At 36.2% G+C, this 8,453-nt stretch overlaps 1 pseudogene; it reads right to left on the bottom strand.

Annotated features, from left to right (window-relative positions):
- Positions 1 to 209: 209 nt before the first annotated feature.
- Positions 210 to 335, bottom strand: LOC111825095 (annotated as a pseudogene).
- Positions 336 to 8,453: the final 8,118 nt, after the last annotated feature.

The following is an 8,453-nucleotide window of genomic DNA, read 5'->3' as shown; positions in this document are numbered from 1 at the left end:
CACTGGCATTATTAATTAGCATTGATATCTCTGAAGATGTTACAAAATTATTTTGGATTGAACAATTCTTAGTACCTTTAGCTGAGTCAGTATCACACTTCCTGGCCTGTGATAAACTCACATCAAATTGAGTGCGTACAAAGATGTCAAGGATTTCTTCCAACTCTGTTGCCATTTCTACAGGATATAAGCAATGTCCAAGTGAGCTAAATTGTTTGATGCCAAAGCTTGGTCTTTTCTTGCTTTTTTTCACTTGCAAGTCAGAGGCCGAGAGAGAAGTAATCATTTAAGAACAGATACTACACTTGATCTTAGCCAAAAGGCCGAGAAGCGATGAAGTAATCATTTAAAACCTCAAATATGTTTTATGAAGTATAACATGGTCTTAAACATATCCATGGATCTATAGACCCATCTCTAATGATGTGTTCCCGCTCAGTGGCAGAAAAGATGTCCTTAGACCCAGGGTGACCAACCGTCTCGGAGCCCAGGATGGTCCCATTTTTAGCATGGCAAGTCCCACAATCTGGAAAACCATCCAGTCTCAGGAATTAAACTTGACTTTAGTCTTATCTTGCCAAACACTTTTGTCGGGCTATGAAATAGGATTCCATAGGTTAGGGTCACTTTTTTCTTTTTAAAAAATTTTTTATATTTTCTTAAATTTTATTTTTATTGTTTAGTTACAGTTGACATACAATATTATATTAGTTTCAGGTATATGATATAGTGATTAGACGTTTGTATACCTGACAAAGTGATCTCTCCAATTAAGTCTAGTGCCCATCTGAAATATTACTGACTATATTTCCTATTCTATATTTTTCATCCCCTTGACTATTTTTATAACTGGTAATTTCTACTTCTTAATCCCTTTCACCATTTTCACCCAGTCCCCCTCCTATCTGGTGACCATTACTTTGTTCTCTGTATCTATGAGTTTGTTTCTATTTGGTTTATACATTTATTTTGTTTTTTAGATTCCACATATAAGTAAACTTACATGGTATCTGTCTTTCTCTGTCTGACTTATTTCACTTAGAATAATAGCCTCTAGGTCCATCCATATAGTTGCAAATGGTAAGGTTTCATTATTTCTTATGGCCGAGTAACATTCCATTGTATGTATGTACCACATTTTCTTTCTTTTTTTAAAAAAAAAATATATGTTATTGATTTTTTTACAGAGAGGAAGGGAGAGAGGTAGAGAGTTAGAAACATCAATGAGAGAGAAACATCGATCAGCTGCCTCCTGCACATCTCCTACTGGGGATGTGCCCGCAACCCAGGTACATGCCCCTGACCGGAATCGAACCTGGGACCTTTCAGTCCGCAGGCCGACGCTCTATCCCTGAGCCAAACTGGTTTAGGCCACATTTTCTTTATTTACTCATCAATCAATGGACACTTAGGTTGCTTTCATATCTTGGCTATTGTAAATAATGCTGCGATAAACATGGGGGTGCATATTTCTTTTCAAATTAGTGTTTTGGATTTCTTCGGAAAAATACCCAGAAGTGAAATTGCTGGGTCATATGGGCATTCTATTTTTCAATTTTTTTTTTTAGGAACCTGCATTCTGTCACTTGTTTCCCTTAGTGTGATAGCTGATTTACTGGGATGGAAGAAGTGGGGAGGCAATCTAACTCTGATAACTTATTTTCATAACATCTTGAATCATCTTTATCAATTTGTTTGTGTTCTAGGGCACACATATCATTGTAAATTCCTTTTTTCAGTTATTGTATATAGGCTAGTTCACTACAAATGTACAATTGAAATATTTTGTTTGTTTGTTTTGGCACATTCTGATTTGCCATCAAGAAACTGACTTCTGCAATCTAGGATTCGTTTTAATTCTTCCTAGATCATATAGACAATATTATATATATAATCTCATTTATGTTTATTTATAGCATAAATCAACTCTTCCTTACATTTTTACATGCTTTTTACATGCTTTTTTCATGGGATAAAAGAAGATATGGAAAGTTTACCTCTAGACCAAGTGAAAGACCTAATCAAAATACCCAGACATTTACAGCAAGGCATTTCCAGGTCAAGTATATCTGCTTCTAAGTGAACAAAACCCTAGGCTTTGTCCCAGCATTGTCCCAGCATTGATTAACCGGAGGAGTTAGAATAGATTTTTGTCTACAATGTAACTGTAACAGCAAATAGTTTTTGAGTGTTTTTGTGGCAGAATGCCATGCTTAGAAACTAGGGTGTCCTAAAGGCCCTATTAATTGATAATTGATTTTTCAAAGTTATGAACCACTCTGATAGACCTTCAGTCCAACATTTCCCAGCAACTGGTAGAGTCGGAGATCCACCAGGCACAGAAGCTTCCTGTGTCAAATATTATAGCATGGTTGTAGAGCCACATTAACTCTGCTGGTACCTATAGTGTTGACCTTCACAGTGATCATAGGACATCAAAACAAACTAGGCTCTATTTAGAAAAATGTCTTAATATTTTATCATGATCTCAGTTTGACCTAATTGTCATAGCACAGCAAAGAAAAGAGATAACCAACAGTTAAGACCCCAAATACACTTGATTTATCTCAGAAAAAAAGCTTGGTAAAAGTATGAAGTAAGAGATAACAAAGAGTTCATTGTGTTTCTATTATAAATTCTTTCTAGTTATTTTAGGTTATGTTAATTATTCTAGAATTACAAGTCAACACAGTGTTACAGAAATGTGAAAGATAGTATGAGCAAAATTTTGAAATAGGTTGGGAGCCAAGAAAATTTCACTCCAGGAATTTTACAGAGAAAATGTGAGGGCTAGGGTACAGAGGGCAGTATTGAAGAAATGCATCTACTATACATACCCATAATCCCAACATGGATTACTGAATTGCTTGGAATTAATAAACAATTCTTCTATTGTTTTTGTCCAAAATTTAAGTAGAAGCCAGACTGACTGCATAAGTATGTTTTTAAAAACTGCTAACAAATAGCCTCTACCTCCAAGTTTTATGCAGATGACCCAGGGCACTTTATCAGTATATTTATCAATCACCATAAATTAACCAGAATACCAGGTACCAGAACAAATTAAAAAGGACACATTTAATAACTTAATGATCCATTCACATATCTAATTTTGATGATACATCATTATGGAAAATTTAAAATTGAGCTGCTTCATTTCAGGTTGCATTTATACTTCTGAAATTTGTAAGCATTACCTTTGGTTTCCACACTAAAATCATTTAAAAAGTTCTAAAAATTAGCCAGACTAATTTCTTCTCCATAGTCGAAGAAAGATGATAATATTCAGTAGTCTCAAATTCTTTAAATCCATCGACTTAAAAGTAGTAAAACTATATCTTAGCCACCCAAGGTTGGATCTTCAAAAATTTTTATTAAACTGGAAAGCTTGTATTTACACTTCCATTGTTACCCATGTGTTACTCTAATAAGGGTCATCTCAAAGGTTTCTTACCTTCTATACAAACAGTCATGGATTTATCTTCCACAATTTATTAAAACTCTTCTTGAACCTATTTATGTTTTGAAGTTAGTCATTTACGATTCTAATCACTTTCATAGATTTACTACCGGCTTCATGAAAAGATCTTCATTTGCTCTTAAATTAGTCTTTTTTCAATTGCAATATTTCACCTGGGTCTAATTTTTATAAGATTTGTTTAAGCCAACGCAAATTCACCAACCTGTATATTTCACGATGTTAAAAAAAACTATGATCGTGTCCCTAGATTCAGAAGATTTCATTGTGGTAAACACATCCTAAATGTAGTATAATTTTTAGATTCTGATCTTTCTTCTAGAATGATAAGATGGCTATTTGTATTTAGCCATATTTCCTCTTATTGGGATGGACAAACTGTAGTATGAAGAAGTGAAGTAGCATTGGGAGCATAGACACCAAATCAGTTTTGCTTTCAAGAATAGGATCTGGCCCTGGCTGGTTTGGCTCAGTGGATAGAGTGTCATCTTGTGGACTGAAGGGTCCCAGGTTCGATTTTGGGCCAAGGGCACATGCCTGGATTGTGGGCTTGATCCCCAGTAGTGGGTATGCAGGAGGCAGCCGATCAATGATTCTCTCTCATCATTGATGTTTCTATCCCTTTCTCCCTCTCCCTTCCTCTCTGAAATCAATAAAGAAATATATTTAAAAATTAAAAGAAAAAAGAATAGGACCTGAGCTTGGCCAGCATTGCTCAGTGGTTGAGTGTGGACCCATGAACCCAGAGGTCCCCAGTTAGATTTCCGGTCAGGGCATATGCCCTGGTTACAGGCTCGATACACAGTGGGGGGTGTGCAGGAGGCAGCCAATCTATGTTTCTCTCTCATCATTGACGTTTCCACCTCTCTATCATTTTTCCTTCCTCTCTTTCTAAAATCAATAAAAACGTATTTTTAAAAATAGGATCTGTGCTTACATGTTCAATCTAAAGCAGAGAGATTCCCAAAAATAAATCTTTCTGGCTGTGTCAGAATGAATGGTATTGAGGTTGCTGGAGAAAATACAGATTCCATGCACACAGCACCAAAGATTCTGATTCAATAAGTCTGAGGCAAAGCCCAGAAATTCTTATTTTTAATGAACTCCCATATTAATTCTGCTCCACATCCAAGTGTGGGAAACCATTTACATAGTATATCATTTGGTGCCAACAAAAATAGAGTTAGGAGGCATGGTGCTTGCTATGCTATTTTCCAGGACTCAGCCCCAACTCTATTGTCTCTAATATCTCCAACACATAACATGTAGGACCATTCTCTGAGAGATTAAAAAATAATTGAATAACATTATTGTACTTTTATTGATCTTTCACATAATAATTTAAGCTCTATAATGTACACTATGAGTTATATCTAGCCTTTCAAAAAGTGGGTCCCAGTTTTTACAGATTAATCTTTTGCAATGGAAGCTGCCAGGCAATGCATATCTCAGTGATTTCTTTTCATGAAATGTCTGTGTCAACTGAAGACACGTAAATCAGCATATACTATACTCAAACACAGCTGAATTACAAACCCCAGGGATGGAATTCTGGAAATGATGCCCTAGCCTTCACTGTAGCTCCACCACCCTATATCCCCAGCTGTTGTGTATCAAGTTACACCAGGAGCATTTAAGTCCAATCTTAGGAGAGCTTCAGAAAGTTTAAGAAAATGTTTACCTCTCTAACTGGTATGGCTCATTGGATAGAGCATCAGCCATTGGGCTGAAGCATTTCTGGTTCAATTCTGGTCAAGGGTGTGTATGAGAGGCAACCAATCAATGTGTCTCTCTCACATCAATGTTTCTCTCTGTGTGTCTCTCCTCCTCCCTTCCACTCTCTAAAAACCAATGGAAAAATATCCTCAGGTGAGGATTAACAGCAACAAAAAGCAAGTTTTTACCTAAATAACTTAGTTCGATGATAACTAATTGTGTAGGGTGTGTGTGTGTGTGTGTGTGTGTGTGTGTTAAAGAAGAGCAGGGTAAAAAAAGAGAGAAAGACAGAGTGAGAATGATGCACTGTAAAATTTTCTTCAAACCAACATTCTGAATGAAGAGAGAGTAATTCACTGGTGAAATCAAGTTTTATTTAATTCAGGTAGACACATTTAACTCATGCCTTTGGGTTTTTGTTTTTAAAAGGTGTGACTGTCAATGCATTGATTTTTAATTATCAGAAAAAAATTGTGTTATAGAATTGATGATTTTGTTAGGAAAAAATTCCCTTGAAAGCCGAAACTAAAAGGGTGTGATCCCAGAGCAGTGCATTTTGTTGTTTCAGAAGAGAAAATTGTTCCCTCAGCTATACAATAGCGCCTAACAGCAACGGCTTCCTGTAAAATGGTTCTAAGCACATTTCCATAAAGAAGGGTTCTGTTCTACTCTCACCCTGCTTATATTCCAGCTCCATCCACATTCTACTCTGGGCTTTTGTGTGTTTCTCCCCCCAACAATTTGGCTATTTACTGCTCATACAGGCCTATGATTGTGTTGATGTCGTCCAGCCAATCAATCATAGAACTAGCTATTCATTAAGATATCTGCAATCAGGGCGGTGTCAAAGGAAGCTACATTCATTTTGCTACTAAATATCCAACGATGGTAAATTGAACTCTTACTGTAATGGCAGTATTAAAGCGAACAGTGTGCAATTCTATTTTTTCCCTCACTGTTATGTTATTTTTACTACAGAAGATAGTAAACATGGCTTTTACTGACAATGAGACTGGAACACAGCTGAAAGAAAGAGGGCAGGGGAATCATATTTCCATGTGAAAAGCCCCTTATACTGCATTGATGGAAACAAGTCGCTAAACACTATATTTTGGTAAAATAAGAATGCAGGAGCCTGTTTTCCATATACAGTGCAGTCTGTGACCATGTGTCAGCACTAAAAACAGATGAGTGTAGGTGCACTGAGGGCTCCAACAGCAACACAAAACCCACAGAAACAAATCGCTAGTTATAACCAAAGAAAAATAATGCACATACTTACATATTTTCCCCCAGAAAAAAAAATGTGCTCTTTTCAAAATTAAGGTTAACATAATATTTTGTCATTGAAAAGTTTCACCATAATTTTCATAACTTTACCTGATATAAAAAGGTCATTAGTGGAAAATAGAAAATTAAATAGCATTGATAAGAGTAATTACTTAGTGTTTTCACCTGTTTTTCAAGCACTTCAAAGTCAAATGTTAATTAGAATAGTTAAATCAATATAAAGAACATTTTTAAGTTAAATTTATCCTTTGCAGCTGTCCTTGCCTTGAATTGTTTCAAGATATATTGAGAACTCTCATATGAGAATCATTAAGGACAGTTTAAAACAGATTTTCACAGCAAGAGGTATTAACATTTTAGTAAAATTTTAATGGGGGATTTTCACATGAGGCAAAACTGAAGAGGAAGAATGTTTAAAGATGAAACTAGTAATTAACCAACAAGTTTTTGTTGTTCTCATGTTTCTCAGTGACTTTCCCTTTTTTGTAGACACAGCAACAAGGTCAAAATAGCCCTTTACTACCCTAGCTGGTTTGGCTCAGTGGATATAGAGCTTCGCAGCCTATGACGGGTCCCAGGTTTGATTTGATTCGCTCCAACTGATGTTTCTATCTCTCTTTTCTCCCCCTCCCTTCCACTCTCTCTAAAAATCAATGGGAAAATATCTTTGGGTGAGGAGCAACAACAGCAACAACAACAGAAATAGACCTTTCCTTATCTCACATTCTCTTTCTTTCAGTGCCCCAGTTTCTAGATATGATTTTGCTAAAAGATGGAATAGAAGAAGACCAGTTAGACCATGGAGGATTTTTTATTTATCAAAAGTACATTTGGGCAAGAGCCAAACGTATAAGCACAACTAGAAAAATCTTGGCATTAGAAAAAGACCTTTAAATATATTCTGAAACATCTTCTGGTACTTCACACCATGGCAGTATTTCTTTAGTTCTGAAAATAATTTTGTAGAATGAATACATCTTAAGAATGCAGTTAACATCAGAAACATATCTAGTCAGTAATGAATCAAATCCAACTTTTTTCAAACATGAGAAAGAAAACTTTATGATTTGATAAAGGTAAATATCTTTTCAAACAATATGTTCTTTCCAATCACATTTACTCAAATGCAAAATACATTACTAATTCTAAAATATTCATTAAATTGAACAAAAATATAAGCCAGTGATCTGAATCACAAGTACCAGAATTCACTTTTGTCTAAAAAAACCTTTCTATCAAGAGATAATAAAAATAAAAAGATATTTTGTTTTGTTTTGTTTTTTCAAAATCTCTAGCAGAGCCTAAAAACTGGACTTGCACAACGAACCCAATTGTCTTTACTCGCACTGCTGAGTTGGGTGAGTGAAACCATTACTGCTGGAGCACCAGGGGCCAGACAGCATCACGTGCACCACTGACAGAGGCACTGGGATTTTGCTCTTAGGAGCATTCACTGCCTCTAGGTTTCTAGAGACTGGGCAAAGCTGCCGTCACTGCTTTGACCCCTGCCCAGATGATTTCTACCATGTTTCTCTGGGAGGGTCATTTGATTAGCAAAGTCTAAGTTATGCGGCCAAATCCTAGCTACACTGAAGCTGGGGTGGCAAGTACTATACCTGGACTTTGCAGCTTCTATAAGTGGGAAGTTAGCACTGCCTCCTTACAGTGGAGGATTCCCCAAATTAGGAAGGCAAGTTTAGATCCTGAGTGACCAAAGCACAATGACAAGTGGCACCACAGTTTACTCCTTCAGCTACCCAGCATGCAGTGTTCTTCCCATACCTAATTTTGTGTAGCATTCCTTAGTTCTTACTTTAGGCTGGGCATTTTTCTAAGCATTTCACATATATGTAGTCATTTAATCCTCACTAAGCCTTACGATGTAAGTACTATATGCTTCCTATATTACCAGAGAGAAAACGGAGGCAAAGAAAGATTAAATCACTTTCTCAAGGTCCCGGCTCCTGTA

This window comes from Myotis lucifugus, unplaced genomic scaffold, assembly GCF_000147115.1.
Source record: "Myotis lucifugus unplaced genomic scaffold, Myoluc2.0 scaffold_13, whole genome shotgun sequence".
NCBI classification, from domain to species: domain Eukaryota; kingdom Metazoa; phylum Chordata; class Mammalia; order Chiroptera; family Vespertilionidae; genus Myotis; species Myotis lucifugus.
This window is presented reverse-complemented; position numbering and strand designations above follow the sequence as displayed.